Source organism: Anomaloglossus baeobatrachus, chromosome 3 (genome assembly GCF_048569485.1).
Source record: "Anomaloglossus baeobatrachus isolate aAnoBae1 chromosome 3, aAnoBae1.hap1, whole genome shotgun sequence".
Lineage (NCBI taxonomy): Eukaryota > Metazoa > Chordata > Amphibia > Anura > Aromobatidae > Anomaloglossus > Anomaloglossus baeobatrachus.
Genome location: NC_134355.1, coordinates 374750061 through 374776230, shown reverse-complemented (window position 1 = coordinate 374776230; position 26170 = coordinate 374750061).

Below are 26170 nucleotides of genomic sequence, written 5' to 3'. Positions count from 1 at the left end.
CCTGCGTTTTTCTGCGTTTTCCGCCCATGCAATGCATTGGAAAAACGCAGCAAAACGCAGCCAAAACCGCACCAAATCGCGGTAAAAACGCATGCGTTTTTTGATGAGTTTTTTTTGACGCAGGTGCGTTTTTCTGTGTTTTTAGCGGCCAAAAACGCACAAAAACGCAGCGTCAAAAAAACGCAGCATGCGCACATAGCCTTAGTTCCCCCCTGTCTGTCTATTTGTGTGGGGATTTATCACTCCAGTTACGTCCCCCTCCCAGGGTGGGAATTTGGGGGTATAAGATCAGGGGTTCTCAGGAGTTAGGGTTATATTGGGGGTCCAGACTCCGCCACCATCAGGCATACTTCTGAGATAAGGGGCAGTTAGGTTCTCCCTTAGCCTGAGGGTCACTTTAGAAGTCCTGATTCCCAGTCACTCCGTTACTACTGTGACATGTGTTCTGGCTCATTTTTTTGTTTGATTCTGTATAAAATGTTAAAAAACGTACATGTCATAAATATAGATAAACCTATGTAAATGGCATGGACCCACCTCTTTTCATGGAATCAAAATAAAAATGAAGGACTAGGCATCAAATGCTTTAAAATGGTGCACAATTTTAATAAATGAGTCTAAAATCAGAAAATAACATTTCTGGCGAAAAACATGTTATTAATTCCTCTTTGTGTCTGCTGGCATTTGTGTCAGTCAAAATATATCACTGCCCGACTCTGAACTATTTGAGACAACTGTGTTTTTTACAGTTAGTTACAAAATGACAGCATTAATTTCTTGATGACATTTTTATCGTAATGCAATAAGGAATGTATAAAGCAGTCTCAAGAGCTTAGCCAGCTTCATACCAAGCAGACACCGGCTGTATTACATAGTCGACATCTGCCTGTAACTACAGAAACCTGAGTTTTCTTTGATTGCTTTAGTTTAATCTCTGATATGCCAAAGCCAATCTTTGACAGTGGCATTTCAGTGGAGGTTTATGTGGGTACCAGCTTCCATTGGCTTCCTATGACATGACTGCGAGAAAACAATGAGTTCCTGCTGAAGTCCCCGTCTCTGCCGTATTGGATCTCAAATGAAGATCATTTAGTCTGAGCTCCAAAGGAAAACCAACATTTCCCTGTGATATTGCAATATAAAGTGGTACTACTGTATTATAAAGACTTTGCATCCTTCTTGTGGACACAGTCTGATGGTAAAGGGGTAATACGAAACTAACATTTATTTTAATCATTAATGTCTATTTAATGTAATAATCTAATCTTTTTTTTTTTACTTTAAAAAATGTCTATTGTTCCCCTTATTAAGATATGTATCTCGTCATTGTGTGATGTTACTTTCATTGCACAGTGACAGTGCACTCCCTCACCGACTCTAATGAGAAGTGACGAGCCGGCAAGAAAAAAACTGTAAGGAGAGGAGATGAAAATGCGGCAAAGAGGGAGAGCAGAAACCAGTCTGCCCCCGCAAGTGACATCACTGTAAACGTTTTTTTCCACTGTTCTGTCCAGTAAGAAGTGTAGATCATATAGCGCCCACTATACACAATTACCCATCACATTATTCCAGGTATCCCATCCTATGAAATGTCTTCTTTAAAGGCTCTAACAAACAGTAGTCTGCAAATATAATAATACTCTTTATTTCTATAGCGCCAACATATTCTGTAGAGCTTTACAATTCAGAGGTTCATATACAAACAATCAAAAGTAACAGTTATAGAAAAGTACCAGTCAAATTACTCCCAAATCACATCAGATGACACACTTAATGCTTCCATGGTCCTGCACTCAAAGAGGATCTCTAATGTGCCATAAATTTGTAGCTCCTCTCCTGAACCTAAGTTGTTGGGGTTTCTTTTATTCATATGCCTTTCCGTTCATGAGATGGCTCCCTCTAGCTTTTTGTGGAAATCTAATTTTGTTGGCCAAAAGGGTGTGATCATCAATTCTCATCTGGGGGCTCCTTCCCACTTGACTAACAAGACTACATTTTTATACAGGGCACACAGACATGAAAGTGGGCCATATCTAAGAAATAGCGTGGTAGAGTACAAAAAAGAAAACTACACCAGATATAAGAGATCAGAGGCACTCGTATGCTAAAAAAACGTGTTTATGGCAAGTCTCCTTTAGTGATGAGCGAGCACTACCATGCTCAGTTGCACGGTACTCATAACAAGCAGTTGATGCTAGGATGGGCATGACTTGAGAACTGGAGTATAATGGAAGTCAATGGGGAACAAAAGCATTTTCTTGAAGCTTTCTGGGAAAAATATTTGCGTTCCCTATGAGACTTCCTTTATACTTGGGTTGGGTCCATCTGAGCATCCAACTGCTTGTTACAAGTACTGAGCACCCGAGCATGGTAGTACTCTCTCATCACTACTAGTTACGAATACCGAGCACCCGGGCATGGTAGCGATCGTTCATCACTACTAGTTACGAGTACTGCACACCCAAACATGGCAGTGCTTGCTCATCACTACTAGTTAAAAATACCGAGCACCCAGCATGGCAGTGCTCACTCATCACTACTAGTTACGAATACCGAGCACCCGGGCATGGTAGTACTCTCTCATCACTAATAGTTACGAATACCGAGCACCCGGGCATGGTAGTACTCTCTCATCACTACTAGTTACGAATACCGAGCACCCGGGCATGGTAGCGATCGTTCATCACTACTAGTTACGAGTACTGCACACCCAAACATGGCAGTGCTTGCTCATCACTACTAGTTAAAAATACCGAGCACCCAGCATGGCAGTGCTCACTCATCACTACTAGTTACGAATACCGAGCACCCGGGCATGGTAGTACTCTTTCATCACTACTAGTTACGAATACCGAGCACCCGGGCATGGTAGCTATCGTTCATCACTACTAGTTACGAGTACTGCACACCCAAACATGGCAGTGCTTGCTCATCACTACTAGTTACAAATACCGAGCACCCAGCATGGCAGTGCTCACTCATCACTACTAGTTATGAGTACCGAGCACCCGAGCATGGTAGTGCTCGCTCATCACTACTCGCTATGAGTACCGAGCACCCATACATAGTAGTGCTCGCTCATCACTACTAGTTATGAGTACTGAGCACCACAGCATGGTAGTGCTCACTCATCAATAGTCTCCTTTAACACCTGCCCAAGCACAAACTTCAGTTTCTGTGCTTTTTTCTTTCCTCCTTCCTTCTCTTCTTCCAAGAGCCATAACTTTTTTCAACACCTAATATGTCCATTTATTTTTTTGTGGGATGAGTTGTACTTTTTAATGATGTCATCCATTTTATTTTGTAGAAACCAAGATTCTCAGTGTGGCAAATTTCAAAAAGAAAAACAACTTAGCTGTTATAATGTCATTTATAATGTGATAAAAATAACCAAGCAATACGGACTCTCCACCTCAGTATGATTATGGCAATACAAAACATGCATAGTTTGGTTTTTTTTCCATTTAAGTTGTGAAAAAAAATAGTGACATTGATGAAAAAAAAAATTCACTTGTTTTGCCATTTTCCAAGACCCTTAAGGTTCTCAGTTTTAAGTTGATAACGCTGAATGAGGGATTGTTTTTTGCTTAGTGAGCTGATGTTGTTAATGATAAAATTTGGGGGTTGATGTGACATATTGATCAATTAAATTTTAGGTGGCATTGCGGAGAGTGGAAAACCACGATTCTGGGGGTTTCGATTGAGTTTCTTTTATAATGTTTACCAGTGGGGTTAATGCATTTTAAATGTTGATAGATCTGACTTTTATGGATATGTGTATTTTCAATTTCTTTATTTCTAATGAGGGAAAGGGGAGGTGAAACTTTTACAATATATTGTTGTTTTCTATATTTATTTATTTTTTTACTGTATATTTAAGTGAAACTAGTAGACTTGAACCTGCACTTGTCGGACACTATGCTATACCATAGTATCGCATTATATAGGAAAAAATCACAATCTCCTATGAATGACAACCACAAGCTGGTCTTACTAGGAGCATCATCCTAGCAGATCCATAACTGTCATGTCAACGCTTCAGCTCCCCGCTAATCGTGATTGACAGTGGCATGTAAGAAACTTACTCCTAAGCCTGCAAGAAAGACAGAAACATCTAAGGTTAGTCTACAGGCAGTTTAATCCTTTTAAAATGTTAAATTGAATTTCTGCCCAACCATCTTTATTGACAAGTTGCTCAGCATCCTTCTTTACCGCTGCTGTTGAAATCTCACACTGCTCAGCATAAGCTGCAGCTGTCAGCCAGGAAGGGTGGATGGAGGCTTAAAGGGGTAATTCTATCTCCCAGATCCCATCCCAATATGTAGTAGGTGCAATAATAATAATAATAATAGCAAATGCCTCCAATTAGAAATGTAGTATAGTTCTTCTGATTCATTATGTCACTTACCTCAGGTTCAGGGCATTGCAGGACCTTAGGTATCAATGGTTAAAACCATGCATATAGTCACAGTTAGTTAGTTGCTAGTGGTCATAACCATGGATACCCAAGGTCCTGCAATGCCCTGCACATGAGGTAAATGACATAGTGAATCAAAAGAACTATACTACATTTCTAATTAGACGTACTATATTTGCTAAATTATTATTACACCTACTACAGATTAGGATAGGATCTTGGAGTTGGGAATATACTTGGACTCATGAACTGATAAAATGATCATTAGAATATCAGAATTATACAGCCAATTTTTAAAGTAAGTGCACCAGCCTCAATAGGGCTAAGAAATCTATTTAATAGTGTATATATTTGCTTTGTGAAATCAACTTTAAAATAGGTGGCCACTTTGTTCATATTTTGCCAAATGTCCAGGGACACAAATTTATGGCTGTTAATAATATATAAATAACATAGGTTCTACTCTATTATGAAGCGCTGCTTAGGCTGCTTTCACACTACTTTTTTTAGCATGCGTCATGAACATTTTTTTGCTGTAAAAGCGGATCCTGCTTTTACAGCAAAAAAACGCATGCAAACATGTGTTATTTTGCAGGATCCTGTCACTTTAAGTTTATGGGCGGGCATTGGAGTCATGCGATCGGGAGTGAAGGGAACTGAACGTGAAAGACTGGGAGCCGACATCTGACAGCTGCGAAGGCTCGTAACCAAGGTAAACATCGGGTAACTTGCTTGGATACCCGATATTTATATTGGTTACGAGCGTCTGCAGCTGCTAGGAGCCGGCTCCCTGCACACGTAACCAAGATAAACATCGGTTAACTAAGCCCGCGGTTACCCGATGTTTACCTTAGTTACGAGCCTCCGCAGCTACTCAGGCGGTGGAGAGAGGGACTGATCACGCGAGGCTGGTTTCTGGGCATGCTCAGTAGAGCAAGCAGGATCCTGTCTATCAGCATGCCAGCGTTCACATGTGTTTGCATGCTGTTTAGTCAGGATCCAGCAATTTGTAGTATTTGGACGCAGCTCAAAAACGCTACAAGTAGCGTTTTTGAAAAAAGTTAAAAAACTGCAAGTCGCTGGATCCTTACTATAACGCACGCAAACGCATGTGAACGCATGTTGACGCGAGTCCATTGCAAATGCATTGAAATAAAAATGCATTTGCACTGGATCCGTTTTTGCGTTAAAAAACGTTCATGACGCATGTTAAAAAAATGTAGTGTGAAAGCAGCCTTACCTGCACAGCTGTCCTCACACACTGCACATCTGTCTGGATGGCTACCATGACCAGACATGTCCATTAGTCTCCTCTAATTGAAAAATAACTCACACGGGAACACATTTGTTAAAATAAAAAGGCCAACTGACATGTAAGTAGCAAATCTGCAGCCAAATAATCACAAGTATATGATGTAAAATGACTGTTTTTGCCCTATCACTAGCATAAGTACTGTATTTTTTGGATTGTAAGACACACTTTTCCTCTCAAAAATTTGGGACTAAAATGAGGGGTGCATCTTACAATCTAAATTTAGCTTACTGGAAGGTGGAGAAGGGGCGCTGTGCTGGCGGGGGCACTTGCTGGCGGTGAGGGCCCAGCTGGCTGTGTGGTGCAAGGCAGTGTGGCGGGTGTTCCAGATGATCTGTCAGCAGTATGGGTTGCAAAGAAATGGCGCCCGGAGTCGGCACATGCGCAGCAGATGGAGCTGTTGGCTCAAGATCTCATAGCCCATTGATGTCCCAGCAGCAGACTTAAGGAAAACGGCGTGTGCACAGATGAGACCTCGGCTTGTCATTGAGCCGAGAGCTCATTCTACGCACGCGCCACCTCTGGGTGCCTTTCCTTTGAAGCCCGCACCGTCAACAGGACATCTGGGAGTGGGACACCCTCCCCACCACCCTGTTCCGCATGGCCCTACAGCCAGGATAGACCCTGCAGCCAGGACAGACCCCTCTGCCAAGACAGACTCTGCAGCCAGAACAGATCCCACAGCCAACACAGCCCCACCGCAGTGCCTGCAGCATTGCCCTACTCCATCACCGTCCCTGCCTCCTGTGATCCTGCTCCACCACCGCTGGTGGCTCCCTTCCGGTAAAACACCACCAGAGTATAAGCCTCTTTTTTTTTACCTTTTTTTGTAGTCCCTAAATATATGTCTGCTATTTTTCAGAATCTCTGAATGATAAATTATTATTAAAAAAAAATAACCTCTTTTGTGGTTTGCTTACATTTTTTTATAATTATTTTTCCATTCACATGAGATAATTTAATAAGGACCTCTGATGCTTATATGCTGTTTAAAATAAGGTTTTGTAGTGTTGTGGTTTTTATTATACGGGCAGGTACTTTGATTCTCGCTTCTATGCCAAATTAAAATGACCACCTAGAGAGAGATTGCAGTAGGGCAGCTTAGTATGCACTCTTACATAAAAATACCTTATACAACAGGAGCTACTAAGAGACATAGGGGACAGTATATATAATACCAGTATGTGCCATAGGTAGGTGGAAACATCAGAATCACTTGGTAGCCATGACTAACAGAAGAAGCATCCCCGATGTAAAAGAGAGGAAGAAATAATGGGACTCAACAAGTACCATGAGGAACCAGATGTGATGGAAATAGTACATACCGGATAGACACTTTAAGTAGAGCTATTATTGCTTTTTATTTATCACACAATTTGATTGATCTAAAACTGTAAAACGTATACTTCTCAAGATCATTAACATATGTACAGGAGTCTTTGTTCTTAAAACTCAGGAGATCTATCTGGCGCTGGTTACCCATTTGCAACATTACACTTTTTCTTCAAATATTATTTATTAAAATGGCAAATTTTAACATAATGAACTTTTTCCCAAACTTCAGTAAAATATTTGATATACTTCATATAGTCTCAGGTGCTGACAGTTAACCTGTCCCAATTCTGTGGGCAGCATGGTATAGAGAAGAGAGAGGCTGAATAGAGATGAGCGGATGATGTGGAAGTTCAGGTCTCTGGCCACATGCGGCGACCCATAAAAAGATCACTTCCGGGGGCAGGTGGGGGTTACTTTTTTTGGTGCACACTACATCCGATAACTCTGTTGTTACCCCCTGTTCGAGCCGTTCAAACACTGTAAGCGGCTGACACTGAGCCAAACATTGAGTGTACCTGAGCACGGCGATGCTGGCGTGAGTGGTTTGAATACCTGAAGCACCCAAACTCCGATCACAATCTCTTTTTTTTTGTAAATTCTGTGTTCGGTATGAACACCAAACCTCGGGTTCGCTCATCTCTGAGCTGAATTGTATATATAGACTAGCTGTACTACCCAGTGTCGCCTGGGATAGTAACTAAGTCTCTCTCCAACTCTCTCTCTCCACCGAAATCATATTAACTGGAAAATAAACTTCTTATATTATGAATGTCCTTCATTGTATTATATAGCAACCAATCAGAGCTCCTATTAATGAACTGTAGCAAACAGAAGCAGAGCTGTGATTGGTTCCTATAGGCCACCTGATAAATATCCAGGCTAACTGTCAAAACAGATAATATATTACCTCACACATCCAAACAGTAAGTAAGTGTGTCGCCCAGGGATAGGGGGCACTCAGAACCAGGCCAATGGGGTAGCTTCTAGAGGTATCACGGTGGCGTGACCTGGTCTGTGATCCCAGGCTCCACAACAAAAGGGGAATATGTAAAGGGAGATTGTCTGTGACGCCACCCGTGGGTTGCAGTGATGAGATGGTGGCACCGCCGCTGCCTCTGGGGACCGTGCCCGGGACTAATGGTGTGGGGCAGCAAGGTGGGATCTCCTCCATGGGTAGGGGAGTTGTAGTCCCGGGGCCCAATTGGGAGTTGTGGTGGTGGCAGGGCTTGCAGGGATCAGCACACTTACAGTTCGGTTGTCCTGGTGTTGGATGAGGCTGCTTTCATGTGTAGGGTCAGGAAACACAGAGTCTGTTTTGTCAACCAACTTGCCAAATGGCCAGTCAGCTTTGGCGGGTGTCTTCGGGTCCCACACCCAGATGTACAGCCAGGGCCCTTCTTTCCACACTCTCTGTCTGTCTCTTTCTTGTCTGAACTAGTCCATTTGAATGGCCTCCGGCTCGGGTCCCTCTCCCAGCACCGGTGGGCTACAACCCTGTTCCAGTCACCTCAGGATCCTCGTGACCGCATCTCCGTCGCCTGTGGCTCTCACAGCCACCTAGTCCGGTAGTCTAGGGCTCCAACCCCGGCTACCACCTTCTCTAAAGGGAGCTCCAAGCCTCCCCTTTCAGCTCTCCACTGCCTAAACACAAACTGAAACCTGACTCCTCTCTCTCTTCCTTAGCTCCTCTCGCCCCCCCCTCCCTTTTTCCTGGGGAGGGGGTGAGTAGTGCCTGATTGGCTGGTGTACATCTGTGTGGGGATTGTGTAGCTGCCAAGGAGGATTAACACTTTCTGTGACTACCTGGTTTTACCAGGGCGTCACACTCCCCCTTGGTTGAATACAGCCCATCCGCAGGCTGTCTGGCCACTGACGTTTATTTTAACGAGAAAAGAAAACATTAACACATTACAACCATACATCTTCCCACATCGGGAGGTACATTTGCTTAACCTTTAACTATCCTGCCACCCCCCACCTGCTGTGCAGATGGCCTCCTCCGGGAACTTGAGGACGGTCAACAGGGGTGACAGTGCATAAAACAGTCATTCTTTAAACTTGGGGTAGCCGTCCATGTTCCACTACCATTGCTGCTACTGCCGCCACTCCCAGTACTGTGCACGGGTTCCGTGCTCTGCCTTCTGCTCAGGAGCCAGGCCCACTTGGCTACAACCGGCCTCGCTAACTGCCGAGGGCCCCATCGCTCAGTAGCCTGCTCCTCCTCTCTGCAGGTGCACTCCGGCTGTTCCACAGCCGGGACAGGGCATTTGGGAGTGGCTGCGCTGCAGCTGGGGGCGATTTCAGGACGGGTGCTGCCGTCGTTGTGGCCGGGCGGCCTGCCGGAGCCGACGTCATCACCGTTGCGGCCGGGTGGACTGCCGGAGCCAACATCATCACCGTTGCGGCCATGCTCGGGGCCGGGTGAGATGTCATCGGGGTTGCAGCTTGGCTCAGGGCCGGACGGAATGTCATCGGGGTTGCAGCCTGCTGTGACATCTTGCCGCTCTTGTGTCCAGGAACGGAATTTTGCAGAGTCCTGGCGTCCCTGCACTTTACATTTCTGGTTACATGCCACCGCTTCTCTGCCCGCCCCCCCCCCCTGGTCTTTTGCGAGCACTCCTTCCGGCCGTGTTCCCAGAGGGCGGGGCTTCAACTTTGCGCCATTTTCGGGGAAGAAGAAGATGGGGCCGTTGTTTTGGCGCCAAAAATGGTGGGCAAGATGGCGGCAGGTCAAAATTTTTCAAACAGTTCACAGATTACAAGGCGCACGTCATCCAGGTCACGGATGGGGTAAAAATCCTGTTCGTGATGCCAAAATGTGTCGCCCAGGGATAGGGGGTACTCAGAACCGGGCCAATGGGGTCGCTTCTAGAGGTATCACGGTGGCGTTCAAACACTGTAAGCGGCTGACACTGAGCCAAATATTGAGGGTACCTGAGCACGGCGATGCTGGCGTGAGTAGTTTGAATACCTGAAGCACCCAAACTCCGATCACAAACTCTTTTTTTTTGTAAATTCTGTGTTCGTTATGAACAACAAACCTCGGGTTCGCTCATCTCTGAGCTGAAATGTATATATAGACTAGCTGTACTACCCAGTGTTGCCTGGGATAGTAACTAAGTCTCTCTCCAATTCTCTCTCTCTCCACTGAAATCATATTCACTGGAAAATAAACTTCTTATATTATGAATGTCCTTCGTTGTATATAGCAACCAATCAGAGCTCCTATTAATGAACTGTAGCAAACAGAAGCAGAGCTGTGATTGGTTGCTATAGGCCACCTGATAAATATCCAGGCTAACTGTCAAAACAAACAATATATTACCTCACACATCCAAACAGTAAGTAATTGTGTCACCCAGGGATAGGGGGTACTCAGAACCAGGCCAATGGGGTAGCTTCTAGAGGTATCACGGTGGCGTGACCTGGTCTGTGATCCCAGGCTCCACAACAAAAGGGGAATATGTAAAGGGAGATTGTCTGTGACGCCACCCGTGGGTTGTGGTGATGAGATGGTGGCACCGCCGCTGCCTCTGGGGACCGTGCCCGGGACTGATGGTGTGGGGCAGCAAGGTGGAATCCTCTCCCCGGGTAGGGGAGTTGTAGTCCCGGGGCCCAATTGGGAGTTGTGGTGGTGGCAGGGCTTGCAGGGATCAGCACACTTACAGTTCGGTTGTCCTGGTGTTGGATGAGGCTGCTTTCATGTGTAGGGTCAGGAAACACAGAGTCTGTTTTGTCAACCAACTTGCCAAATGGCCAGTCAGCTTTGGCGGGTGTCTTCGGGTCCCACACCCAGATGTACAGCCAGGGCCCTTCTTTCCACACTCTCTGTCTGTTTCTTTCTTGTCTGGACTAGTCCGTTTGAATGGCCTCCGGCTCGGGTCCCTCTCACAGCACCGGCGGGCTACAACCCTGTCCCGGTCGCCTCAGGATCTCCGTCGCCTGTGGCCCTCACAGCCACCTAGTGCTGTAGTCAAGGGCTCCAAACCCGGCTACCACCTTCTCTCCAGGGAGTTCCAAGCCTCCCCTGTCAGCTCTCCACTGCCAAACACAAATTGAAACCTGACTCATCTCTCTCTTCCTTAGCATCTCTCGCCCCCCCTCCCTTTTTCCTGGGGAGGGGGTGAGTAGGGCCTGATAGGCTAGTGTACATCTGTGTGGGGATTGTGTTGCTGCCAAAGAGGATTAACTCTTTCTGTGACTACCTGGTTTTGCCAGGACGTCACCTAAGCATTACTTTTTGTGAATAACTGTAAAGCACGGGGTTAAATTTTCCCTTCAAAACATAGTCTATGATGTTTCCTGAGTTCAATGAGGTGGCTGTGCAAAATTTTGTCCGGATTCCTTTAGCAGACACACACACACACACACACACACACACACACACACATACACACACAAATACATGCACACATACATACATACACACACATAAATACACATAAAGACATACACTTAACTTAAGGCTGGGGCCACACGGGGATTACTGCGACCCCCTCACATGACGCTCAGCTCACGCTGGCAGTACAGCAGAGCCGTGTGTCATGCGAGTGTCTCTGCAACTAAGGTCCGTTCGTGCGAGTGGACCTCAGCTGCGGGGGGCGGGCCAGCACTGAGGAAGGGCGGGCCAGTGCTGCGGAGGGGCGGGCCGTCATGGAGGAGGGGAGGGATTTATCTCCCTCTCTCCTCCGTAGCCGGCTATTGCTATTCTCGCACTGCACTTGTGCTATAACGGTGTACCGTGAGTTCAGTGCAACTTTTCTCTCGCCTTATTGACTTAAATGCATGCGGGAGAAACTATGATCACATTACAATCGCAGCATGCTGCGATTGTTTTCTCGTTCCGATTAGGGCTGAGAAAATAATCACTCATGTGCGCTGACACACAATATTGGTCTGAGTGGAATGCGATTTTTTTATCGCACTCCACTTGCACAGTTTTTCTCGCCGTTTGTCTTAAGGGTGCTTTACACGCTGCGACAACGCTAGCGATTACTAGCGATGTCGAGCACGATAGCATCCGCCCCTGTCGTTCGTGCGACATTTGGTGCCGCTGCCGTAGCGAACATTATCGCTACGGCAGCATCACACGCACATACCTTGTCAGCAACGTCGCTGTGACCACCGAACAATCCCTCCTTCAAGGGAAGGGAGAGGTGCGTTCGGCGTCATAGCGACATCACCACGACGTCACTAAGCGGCAGTCCAATAGAAGCGGAGGGGCGGAGATGAGCGGGACTTAACATCCTGCCCACCTCCTTCCTTCCTCATTGCCGGTGGACGCATGTAATGTGTGATGCCGCAGGAACGACGAACAACATCATACCTGCAGCAGCAACGATATTAAGGAAAGGAGCAACGTGTCAACGATCACCGTTTTTGAACGATTTTGTGATCGTTGATCGTCGCTCCTTGGTGTCACACGCTGCGATGTTGCTACCGGCGCCGGATGTGAGTCACTAACGACATGACCCCGACGATATATCGGTAGCGATGTCGCATCGTGTAAAGCACATTTTAAGCCTTATATATTAGACTAGAAGGTGGCCCGATTCTACGCATCGGGTATTCTAGAATTTACGTATTGTGTAGTTAATGTATGATTTTTGTTATATACAGTTAGGTCCAGAAATATTTGGACAGTGACACAATTTTCGCGAGTTGGGCTCTGCATGCCACCACATTGGATTTGAAATGAAATCTCGACAACAGAATTCAAGTGCAGATTGTAACGTTTCATTTGAAGGTTTGAACAAAAATATCTGATAGAAATTGTAGGAATTGTGCACATTTCTTTACAAATACTCCACATTTTAGGAGGTCAAAAGTAATTGGACAAATAAACCAAACCCAAACAATATATTTTTATTTTCAATATTTTGTTGCAAATCCTTTGGAGGCAATCACTGCCTTAAGTCTGGAACCCATGGACATCACCAAACGCTGGGTTTCCTCCTTCTTAATGCTTTGCCAGGCCTTTACAGCCGCAGCCTTCAGGTCTTGCTTGTTTGTGGGTCTTTCCGTCTTAAGTCTGGATTTGAGCAAGTGAAATGCATGCTCAATTGGGTTAAGATCTGGTGATTGACTTGGCCATTGCAGAATGTTCCACTTTTTTGCACTCATGAACTCCTGGGTAGCTTTGGCTGTATGCTTGGGGTCAATGTCCATCTGTACTATGAAGCGCCGTCCGATCAACTTTGCGGCATTTGGCTGAATCTGGGCTGAAAGTATATCCCGGTACACTTCAGAATTCATCCGGCTACTCTTGTCTGCTGTTATGTCATCAATAAACACAAGTGACCCAGTGCCATTGAAAGCCATGCATGCCCATGCCATCACGTTGCCTCCACCATGTTTTACAGAGGATGTGGTGTGCCTTGGATCATGTGCCGTTCCCTTTCTTCTCCAAACTTTTTTCTTCCCATCATTCTGGTACAGGTTGATCTTTGTCTCATCTGTCCATAGAATACTTTTCCAGAACTGAGCTGGCTTCATGAGGTGTTTTTCAGCAAATTTAACTCTGGTCTGTCTATTTTTGGAATTGATGAATGGTTTGCATCTAGATGTGAACCCTTTGTATTTACTTTCACGGAGTCTTCTCTTTACTGTTGACTTAGAGACAGATACACCTACTTCACTGAGAGTGTTCTGGACTTCAGTTGATGTTGTGAACGGGTTCTTCTTCACCAAAGAAAGTATGCGGCGATCATCCACCACTGTTGTCATCCGTGGACGCCCAGGCCTTTTTGAGTTCCCAAGCTCACCAGTCAATTCCTTTTTTCTCAGAATGTACCCGACTGTTGATTTTGCTACTCCAAGCATGTCTGCTATCTCTCTGATGGATTTTTTCTTTTTTTTCAGCCTCAGGATGTTCTGCTTCACCTCAATTGAGAGTTCCTTAGACCGCATGTTGTCTGGTCACACCAACAACTTCCAAATGCAAAACCACACACCTGTAATCAACCCCAGACCTTTTAACTACTTCATTGATTACAGGTTAACGAGGGAGACGCCTTCAGAGTTAATTGCAGCCCTTAGAGTCCCTTGTCCAATTACTTTTGGTCCCTTGAAAAAGAGGAGGCTATGCATTACAGAGCTATGTTTCCTAAACCCTTTCTCCGATTTGGATGTGAAAACTCTCATATTGCAGCTGGGAGTGTGCACTTTCAGCCCATATTATATATATAATTGTATTTCTGAACATGTTTTTGTAAACAGCTAAAATAACAAAACTTGTGTCACTGTCCAAATATTTCTGGACCTAACTGTATATAGATGTTGTTGTGTGTAGTTACCAAGTGTTTGTGTAGGGCGCTGTACAGGGTGTTGTCTGGGTGTGGCGGGGGGTGAGAGCGGTGTTGTTTGTGTGTTGCATTGTGTGTGTTGCGTTGTTTGTGGAGCGCTGTGTGTGTGTGTTGCGCAGTTTGTGTGGGTGTGGGGTGTGTGTGTTTTGGTGGGAGGTATGTTTTGTGCAATGTGTGTGTTGTGCGGCATGTGCGTATATTTGTGTGTGCCGCGCTGTTTGTGTGTTGGGTGTCTGTGTAGGGCGGTGTTTGTGGTTCCCAGTGTGTGTGTGGTGTGTTGTGCAGTGCGTGTGTGGCGGTGTGTGTGTGTTTTGGGGGGAGGTGTGCACCCCCCATCGTGCTCCATCCCCCATGCTGCGCACCCCCATCGTGCTCCATCCCCCATGCTGCGCACCCCCATCGTGCTCCATCCCCCATGCTGCGCACTCCCCATCGTGCTTCATCCCCCATGCTGCGCACTCCCCATCGTGCTCCATCCCCCATGCTGCGCACCCCCCATCGTGCTCCATCCCCCATGCTGCGCACTCCCCATCGTGCTTCATCCCCCATGCTGCGCACTCCCCATCGTGCTCCATCCCCCATGCTGCGCAATCCCCATCGTGCTCCATCCCCCATGCTGCGCACCCCAATCGTGCTCCATCCCCCATTCTGCGCACTCCCCATCGTGCTCCATCCCCCATGCTGCGCACTCCCCACCGTGCTCCATCTCCCATGCTGCACACCCCCCATCGTGCTCCATCTCCTATGCTGCTCACCCCCCATCGTGCTCCATCCCCCATGCTGCGCACCCCCCATCGTGCTCCATACCCCATGCTGCGCACCCCCCATCGTGCTCCATCCCCCATGCTGCGCACCCCCCATCGTGCTCCATCCCCCATGCTGCGCACCCCCCATCGTGCTCCATCCCCCATGCTGCGCACTCCCCTTCGTGCTCCATCCCCCATGCTGCGCACTCCCCATCGTGCTCCATCCCCCATGCTGCGCACCCCCATCGTGCTCCATCCCCCATGCTGCGCACCCCCCATCGTGCTCCATCCCCCATGCTGCACACTCCCCATCGTGCTCCATCCCCCATGCTGCGCACCCCCCATCGTGCTCCATCCCCCATTCTGCGCACCCCTCATCGTGCTCCATCCCCCATGCTGTGCACTCCCCATCGTGCTACATCCCCCAATGCTGCGCACCCCCCATCGTGCTACATCCCCCATGCTGCGCACCCCCATCGTGCTCCATCCCCCATGCTGCGCACTCCCTATAGTGCTCCATCCCCCATGCTGTGCACTCCCCATCATGCTCCATCCCCCATGCTGTGCACTCCCCATCGTGCTCCATCCTCCATGCTGCGCACTCCCCATCGTGCTCCATCCCCCATGCTGCGCACTACCCATCGTGCTACATCCCCCATGCTGCGCACCCCCCATCGTGCTCCATCCCCCATGCTGCGCACTCCCCATCGTGCTACATCCTCCATGCTGCGCACCCCCCATTGTTCTACATCCCCCATGCTGCGCACCCCATCGTGCTCCATCCCCCATGCTGTGCACTCCCCATCGTGCTCCATCCCCCATGCTATAATAGTTCTCCTATTATACTCAGAGAGGAGTATAATAGGAGGACTATAATAGGAGGAGTAGTCCTGGGGGGAGAGAAGTATAATGCCGACTCCCTGCACATGTGTACCGGGAGCCGGTGAACGCTGGTAACTATGATACACATCGGGTAACTAAGGCACCTTAGTTACCCGATGTGTATAATGGTTACCAGCGTTCACCGTCTCCGTCATGATCCCAGCATCGCAAGGGTATGTGTGGCGCTGTTGGGATCGTGACGGAGCCGGTGTACACTGGTAACTATGATACACATCGGGTAACTAAGCGACCTTGGTTACCAGCGTTCACCGGCTCCGTCACGATCCCAGCAGCGCAAGGTTATGCCTGGCGCTGCTGGGATCATGACAGAGCCGGTGTATGCTGGTAACTATGATACACATCGGGTAACTAAGGGACCTTAGTTACCCGATGTGTATAATGGTTACCAGCGTTCACCGGCTCCGTCACGATCCCAGCAGCGCAAGGTTATGTCTGGCGATGCGTGCGGAGGGCCAGGCCGAGGCAAGCGACCAATCCGTGGGGGGGCGGGGCCAGGCTGAGCCAGCGGCCAATCAGACGGTTGTCACCGTAAGGACACAATTTTGGAGCAAGACAGACAGACAGACAGAATAAGGCAATTATATATATAGATTAGTGGGAAAAGATTCAGTGTATCTTGTATTTTATTCATTGATATCACTGGGCTTTGTGTATGAGTCCATTGCATGGTCCTACTCAGTGATTGACAGCTATCTCTCTAAGTACAGTCATACAGGGAAGACTGTCAGTCATGGAATAGGACCTCCCACTCCTATGTATACAAACACCAGGGATTTCAGTGAATATAATACAAGGTATATTGAAACTTTTCCCACAACAATATATACATTATTCTGATCAGCTCCTCTTGCTCTATAACATACTGCCTGCAGATCAGATACCATTTTCAATATAGCAAGTTGCTTTTGAGACTGTATGTTCTGACAATCTGCCTGTGAAGCATTTGGGAATACCAGTGATCGGTGCAGACACACTGCACATAAAGATAGAAAAACTTGGCCCATTCCAATCCATCCATGCTTGTCATGTAAATCACTCAGGGATGCCTATTCACACTAAAATAACTGTGCTTAATCTGAAATACAGAACAACTTTTTCCAAATTCTTGCCCCATTAATTCTCTTTTACCTTGTCATCTCTGTTTCCAAGCAATTTTCATACATTCACAGTGCAGTCATCAGCTACTTATAAATGCAGCTTTACTCCTGACTTTCACAGCCATAATACTTTGTGGAAGTATGCCGTGTCAGAACAGATATTGTCAAAAGCTATTTTATTTCACTTTTTCCGGAATTTAACAGTTACTATTGTCAGCCACATTAATTCTCATTCCGCTGCTTTGTGAGTCATGCAGTCACCATGTGAAATCCTCCCTCCATCCCCCTCCTATCACTGTATATAGAGTGTGATACAGAATATGCAATGACAAAAAATCTATTTGTTTTTCAGAATTATGTCAGACCCGAACCATCACCCTATACCGCAATGTCTAAAGCAGTGGCGGACACAGACAGAAGAGGGTGCCCAGTGCCAGAGCAATATATGGGCTGTTTGCAGGTCAAGAGCTCATTATAAACCACAACTCCACCTGCTTTGGAGGTAGGAATGGGCCCATTACCTCTTGGGCCCCTGAGTTGCTGCACAACTGGCATGAATGATAAGACCACCCCTATTCTAAAGAATACCAATTTTGGGTTGTGTTTATACCATACATATACTAAAAAGGTCCATAATCTCAAGAACACACGGATATGTAATCTCTAGAAAGAAACACAAACCAGATCACGACAGAACCATTAACCCCATTGCTGACGAGGCTCATTTTCAGGTTTTTTCATACATGTAGTTTAAAGTGCTATAAAAAATGTTCTTGTTCAGATATTCAAGCAATTTTGATCTTAGCTTGATGCAGAGTACCCCAACGGAGCCTGGTGCAAAGTACCCCAACGGAGCCTGGTGCAGAGTACCCCAACAGTGCCTGGTGCAGCCTACCCCAACAGAGCCTGGTGAAGGGTGCCCTAAAAGAGTCTGGTGCAGAGTACTCCAACATAGCCTGGTGCAGAGTACCCCAACAGAGTCTGGTGCAGAGTACCGCAACAGAGCCTGGTGCAGAGTACCTCAAAAGAGCCTGGTGCAGAGTACCCCAACAGAGCCTGGTGCAGAGTACCCCAACAGAGCCTGGTGCAGAGTACCCCAACAGAGCCTGGTGTAGAGTACCCTAACAGAGCCTGTGCAGGGTGCCCTAATAGAGTCTGGTGCAGAGTACCCCAACAGAGCCTAGTGCAGAGTACCTCAACAGAGCCTGGTGCAGCGTGCTCTAACAGAGCCTGGTATAGAGTACCCCAACAAAGCCTAGTGCAGAGTACCCCAACAGAGCCTAGTGCAGAGTTCCCCAACAGAGCCTAGTGCAGCGTGCCCTAATATAGCCAGGTGCAGAGTACCCCAACAGAGCCTGGTGAAGGGTGCCCAAACAGAGCCCAGTGCCGAGTACCATAAAAAAGCCTGGTGCAGAGTACCCCAACTGACCCTGGTGCAGAGTACCCTAATAGAGCCTAGTGCAGGGTGTCCTAACATAGCCTGGTGCAGAGTGCCCTAACAGAGCTATCATCAGGCCAAAGCAAGTAGATGCGGTTTTAGATTAGTTGACTGAGCATGGCTCCAGTTCCTTCAGTTTGTCTTCTAGTCCCATGCTTAAAGAGCAGAGCTTGCACTTGTGGCCCATGGGCATTTGTCTTCCATCTCACCCCCCAAATCAGCCAAACCATCTGAGCCACAAGCTATGTAGCAGTCACTTCTGCTTTTTGATTACTTTGCTGGCTGGGGTTCCGTGAGCCATCCACCTGGCCCTGCCCCAGAAATGGAAGAGATTGAGTGCACTGATGCCCAACCACTTGTTGTGTCTGAGGATGAGTACATGGGAGGGCTAGTGCACACAGTGAGTGGACCACCGCAGCACATCTCTTATGATGACGAAACACAGGTGCCAACTGCTGGGCTTTCTGCAGTGTGCAGACCAGCAAGGAGGGCGGCAGTGAGGAGTGAGTGGAAGATAATGCAGGGAATGATGAGGTCCTAGACCCCACATGATGTGAACGACATTCAAATGACATGCACGAAGTTGGTCACGCTGCCACAGCTGCACAGCAAGAGGGAACAGGGTGCAAAAGCACAAAGGTGAGCCCCTAGCCAGTACGTCTGCTGCTAATGGCCACCACTCCGATGAACTGAGCACAAGAAAGCCAGCTCAAAAGAATTCCCTGGGGTCGCATTCCTTTAGCCAACATGGTGACAACAGGACACGAATAGTTTTCATGCTGTGCCATCAGAGCCTGAGGTGAGGCATAAATGTTCCTAACCTGAGCACCACCTGCATGATGAGGCATCTGAATGCAAAGCACGAGCTGCAGTGGAGTAGATACTGTATCTGAAAAACCAGGAAAGATGTGAGGCAAATCCTGATCTCTCTTATGTTGAGGTCTCAGACTCTTCCTCTGCTTCCGAGCAACAGGGCCACATGGCTCTCCACAGAGAGGATGTAGCAGCACCACCACGACCAGTAGTGTCACCAAGCATTTCCACACCATCCCATGGAAGTGATCAGCTTTCCATCTCCCAATCACTGGAGAGAATGAGAAAGTACCCCCCTACCCATCCACAAGTCCTGAACCTGAACGACAGTATTTCAAAAATCCTGGCCTTTGAAATGCTGCTGTAGCGCCCCTGAAGCCACCAGGGAGCTACAAGGTACTGCATTCCCAATCAGGATGCAGCACCTACCCGCAGGGACCCAGAAGACCAGTGCCGGTAATAACAAAAACATTCCAAATAATGCCTGTTTTATCCCCAGATCCCCCATAGACTGGTACCAGAATAAGGTTGGACCTAATGGATGGCCACTTAGTGGTGGAGCCAATCCAGTCCACTAGACGACCAGGTGGGAGGGGTAGACAGTGGACAGTCAGAAAAGAGAGAGAGTGTGGAGTTGTCGGTGATGGTCGGACTGACAGGAGTGTAACGGTTACCTGAGGGCCCAGGCGGTTGTTGCTAGTGGAGTACGGTGGAGTGCTCCCAGAAACATAGCACCAACAGGGTACAGAATCCTAGCTCAGGCAAACTCTCCAGACAGACCTGATAAAATCTGCACAGTGAGGGGACCATCAAGGACCTCATTGACCTTGGAGTTCGGGACTTAGTAGCAATGGGAGAACCGGGGAACAGGACCAGAGATTCCAACCCCACTGGGTTCACGCTACCGTCATATGGACTGCCGTTCAGAGACTACCAGGAGGGGACCCCCAGACGCTCCAAGCTACGGGGACCCACTAACCAAGGACATGTGCAGGGGAAGCAAGCCACCAGGTTACTAAACGTGCACTGGAACTAAGGGGACCAGCGGTCAAGACCAGCCTTTCTCGGGTTACCAGTTTACAACAGACTGTGAGTAAAAGAACCAGTTACACTGCAACCCCTTGTGTGGCCTACCTTCTTTCTGCACACATCTACATCACCCATCCTCTGGGGCTCGGCCCTACTTGCGGAGGGCCTAACACCCAGGCTGCCACCAACACCAGCCCCAGCAGTGAGTGCTGTGCAGCGGCGGCTCCATCCACATAGACGCAACCCGCAAGTGGCGTCATGTATAAACTTTCATTTAATCTCCCCTGTAAATATACTCCTTTTAAAAAAGCGTCCCCAGGACACGGAACCGGGAAATGGGCAACGGCCACCAAGTGACATCAATACACCGCCCGGGACCAAGTACCCCATAACCCTGGGCGACACACTGCCTTTCCAGCAGGTGGTCATGGACTCTTAAAAAAGTTATGGCAGTGGCTGTCCCACAATATGTGGCTCACAGCCACCACTACTTTTCCAGGTGGGCTATCCCTGCCCTGCACAAACAAATTGCAGACAAAATCAGGTGTGCACTGTGCAACACCATCAGTGACAAAATCCACATAATCACTAATACATGGAGCAGTAAACACAAGCAGGGATGTTATATTTCCTTAACTGCCCACTGGGTAAATGTAGTGCTAGCTGAAACTGAGACAGAAGGTGTTCTGGCGTATGTTCTACCATGACATAGGATTGATGGACTTGTTGCCTCCTTCTTCTACTGTGCTTTCTTTACTGCCTCCTCATCCGATTACCATAACAATTGCACCACCACCTTCAGCACAAACAGAGGGAAACAACAGCAGGCTGCTCTGTAACTCATCTGTTTGGGGGAAAAATCCCACATCGCGCCAGAGCTGTGGACAGGAATCAAACGACAGACCAATGAGTGGTTGGTGCTGATGAACCTCAAGCCCAGCCTGGTGGTGTGTGATGACAGACATAATCTTGTAGCAGCTCTGGGACTAGCTGGTTTGACGCACATCCCTTGCCTGGTGCATGTACTGAATTCGGTGGTGCAGAACTTCATGAAAAATTACCCTGAGATGTCAGAGCTGCTGCAGAAAGTGCAGGCTGTCCATACGTGCTTTCACCGTTCTCACCCTGCTGCTCACCTGTCTGCATTGCAGCATCACTTCTGTTTTCCCGCTGACCACCTCACATGTGACGTGCCCAACAAAAGGTGGAACTCTACCTTGCAGATGCTGGAGAATGTCCGAGCAGCAGACAATAATGGAGTTTCAGCTCTAGCACATGTGGGTGAGTCGCTTTGCAGAATAACACCATTTCACAACCGAGTGGGCCTCCATGCAGGACATTTATGTCCTGTTGCTTCAAGTACTCCACAAACATGTTCGGCGCTGATGACGCCATTGTTGGCGTTACTATCCCACTTTTATGCCTCCTTGAAAAATATGCTTCAGGCAATGATGGATGAGGTGGTTGCAGAGTAGGAAGAGGAGAAGAAACAGGGACCATTCACACTATTATCAGGCCAGTCATCCACACATGGCTTTGGGGAGGGGGGAATTCCTGTACCAACAGCAGCCAGGTACACAACTGTCCAGCCAGCGGACAGTTTTGGAGGATGAGGAAGAACAGGAGGTGGAACACTGTTCAAAGCAGCTGAAGGGCATCATTGAAGCGTGGCTGGGGGATACAGAGGACACAGGTGATACATGTCCTACCGAGGACAGCTTGTCATTGTCTGTGAGTGAATACAAGCTGTTGGCCACCGAGCTGCCTGGATTTTTACCAGTGCTGATTACTGGGTGGCCACCCTGTTGGATCCTCGCTACAAGGACAATATGCCATCCTTACTTCTATCACTGGAGGGGGATCGTAAAAGGCAGCAATCAAAGCGCATGCTGGTAGATGCACTACTGACAGTGTTACCACCTAACAGCAGGCAATCAGTGAAAGCACAAGGCAGAGAAGGAGAAATTCACCAACGCAGCTGTGGCTGGCACCACCTCAGAAAGGAGGATTAGCTTGGACGAAATGTGGAAAACCTTCCTCAGCACACCACAACATCCGATACCATGATCTGATATGGTCCACATTAGCAGGAGGCAGTGTTTCAACAGCATAGTGTGTCCCAGCAAGTTGGGGGCGCAGCCCTCCCTATACTGAGGCTGAACAATTAATTTGCTTCTCACTGCGCTGTGTATTTAATCTGGGACACAGCTGACCACTTGTTACCATTCACATTGGAGTTTTGATATGACACAAGTCAGGTATAGAAAATGTTTTTAACTTTTAGTTGATTAGGAACCGTCCCAGATGTGTACACCTTGATGAGGTGGGATGGCTGCTTACCTTTTTGCAAAAATGTATACACTAAATACCTTGTTATTAAGCACTTGCATTTTATTTATTGATATTCAGCGTATTTTTCATACAATTTTTCTCTTTGACTTTTTCCTGTCTAGAGGCTGCCTTTTACATGCTTGTAATGTTGCATGTTTACTGATTTTTTGTTACAGCTCAGTTTTTTGTTGTTTTTTTTCATGCGCCCACACAGTAGTTTTCCACCACATATGGGGTATTGCCATATTCAGGAGAAATTGCACAACAAATTGTATGGCCCATTATCGCCTGATACCCTTTTAAAAATGCAAAATTTGGGGCTAATTCAACATTTTTGTGGGAAAAATGCGATTTTTTTTATTTTCACAGCTCAAAGTTGTAAAATTCTGTAAAGCACCTGGGGGCTTAAGGTGCTCACAACATATCTATATAAATTCCTTGAGGTGTGTAGTATCCAAAATGGGATCACTTGTATGGAGTTTCCACTATTTATGCCCATCAGGGGCTCTGCAAACACGACACGGCGTCCGCTATTGCTATCGCTAAATTGTAACTCATTCTCACTGATGTCATGCAGGTGTAGTAGTGTTTTATGGCAATAAAATATATTTGCTGAATTGTAAGAAGATACTCATTGATCCCAAAACAATAAATACAGTGCCTACAAGTAGTATTCAACCCCCTGCAGATTTAGCAGGTTTGATAAGATGCAAGTAAGTTAGAGCCTGCAAACTTCAAACAAGAGCAGGATTTATTAACAGATGCATAAATCTTACAAACCAACAAGTTATGTTGCTCAGTTAAATTTTAATAAATTTTCAACATAAAAGTGTGGGTCAATTATTATTCAACCCCTAGGTTTAATATTTTGTGGAATAACCCTTGTTTGCAATTACAGCTAATAATCGTCTTTTATAAGACCTGATCAGGCCGGCACAGGTCTCTGGAGTTATCTTGGCCCACTCCTCCATGCAGATCTTCTCTAAGTTATCTAGGTTCTTTGGGTGTCTCATGTGGACTTTAATCTTGAGTTCCTTCCACAAGTTTTCAATTGGGTTAAGGTCAGCAGACTGACTAGGCCACTGCAACACCTTGATTGTTTCCCTCTGGAACCAGGCCTTGGTTTTCTTGGCTGTGTGCTTTGGGTCGTTGTCTTGTTGGAAGATGAAATGAAGACCCATCTTAAGATCCTTGGTGGAGGAGCGGAGGTTCTTGGCCAAAATCTCCAGGTAGGCCGTGCTATCCATCTTCCCATGGATGCGGACCAGATGGCCAGGCCCCTTGGCTGAGAAACATCCCCACAGCATGATGCTGCAACCACCATGCTTGACTGTAGGGATGGTATTCTTGGGGTCGTATGCTGTGCCATCCAGTCTCCAAACATCACGTGTGTGGTTGGCACCAAAGATCTCGATCTTGGTCTCATCAGACCAGAGAACCTTGAACCAGTCTGTCTCCGAGTCCTCCAAGTGATCATGAGCAAACTGTAGACGAGCCTTGACACGACGCATTGAAAGTAAAGGTACCTTACGGGCTCATCTGGAACGGAGACCATTGCGGTGGAGTACGTTACTTATGGTATTGACTGAAACCAATGTCCCCACTGCCATGAGATCTTCCCGGAGCTCCTTCCCTGTTGTCCTTGGATTAGCCTTGACTCTTCGGACAAGCCTGGCCTCGGCACGGGTGGAAACTTTCAAAGGCTGTCCAGGCCGTGGAAAGCTAACAGTAGTTCCATAAGCCTTCCACTTCCGGATGATGCTCCCAACAGTGGAGACAGGTAGGCCCAACTCCTTGGAAAGGGTTTTGTACCCCTTGCCAGCCTTGTGACCCTCCACGATCTTGTCTCTGATGGCCTTGTAATGCTCCTTTGTCTTTCCCATGTTGACCAAGTATGAGTGCTGTTCACAAGTTTGGGGAGGGTCTTAATTAGTCAGAAAAGGCTGGAAAAAGAGATAATTAATCCAAACATGTGAAGCTCATTGTTCTTTGTGCCTGAAATACTTCTTAATACTTTAGGGGAACCAAACAGAATTCTTGTGGTTTGAGGGGTTGAATAATAAATGACCCTCTGAATAAACGTTTCACAATTTAAAAAAAAAAAAAAAAAAAAAGAAATAACATTCTTTTTTGCTGCAGTGCATTTCACACTTCCAGGCTGATCTACAGTCCAAATGTCACAATGCCAAGTTAATTCCGAATGTGTAAACCTGCTAAATCTGCAGGGGGTTGAATACTACTTGTAGGCACTGTATGCCACAATTTAATTTTAGTTTAGAGGAATGCAAAAACCTAGGGTACGTGCCCACGAACAGGACCTGCTGCGTCTTGAATGTGGCGGACCCTGACCTGTGGGGTCGCAAGACTCCTCCGCAGGAGAACGCAGCTGCTGCCCATGATCAGGGTTCAGGGCGCTGCTATCTCTCACTTGTGTTCTGCCTATACTCCGCAGCAAAGAACTGACAGGCTGTGGCCTTGGAAAGCCGCACCACAGGTCAGTTTTCTTTGTGGGCCGTACACGCACAGTGGGCATGGGATTTCTGCATCCAAAACGCTGAAAACACTGATAATGGGTACGTACTCTAAAAGTTAATAAACCTATCACTAAATAAAAGAGTTAGATGTGACATGTACTGTAGCACAGATAATGCGAAGACCAATTCAAAGCAATAGTGTGCTACATCTGTATACCTCCATGCCACAAGTACAAGCAATTTTCGTAAGGGAGAATACTGTTTGTAATATGATATGTTTTGGAGCATGTTACTAGTTTTCTTCTTATGAATACATTAAATATGAAGTGATGGAGAGTTTCAGCAGTGCCCTCTATTATCTCCAGCAATCCCATAGAGAATGAATGGAGCAGCAGCAGCGCACATGCACAATCTCCACTCAAGTAGGGAACACAAGTTCCCCGGTTTCGGTGATCAGTGGTGGTCTTAGCCGTCACCACCATCTATCTAGTAGTTATCAACTCTTCTTTGCTCATGATAGCATTTTATTGCTATATTTTCACTTTTTGTGGCATTTCTTTGTAAAGCATCTTTATTTTATTTTCATATGTAGTAGAGCTAATCATATCCAATAAAATGTGATAAAACAAAGATTCTATTATAGTGATGGTATCCAGAGCAAAATAAAAGCAAAACAAATTAGGACACAGGGATAACATTATAGAAATTTCAGCTACAGATGAGGCTTATCACTATCCAAAATAATCCCGTACGATGTATTTTCTATCTTGAAAATCTTAAAATTCAATAAACCAATTTAGTTACATATTAATCATTTTACTTTTCTTCATTAATCTCGGAGTTGTAAATTAATATCTATAAATATTCCTTCAGGTGAAAATATAATTTAAAAGGAATGTGTCATAGAATAATGGTAACTAATCAGGTTTTTTTCATATTTATTTAATATTTAACTTCTGTTGGCCGTAACC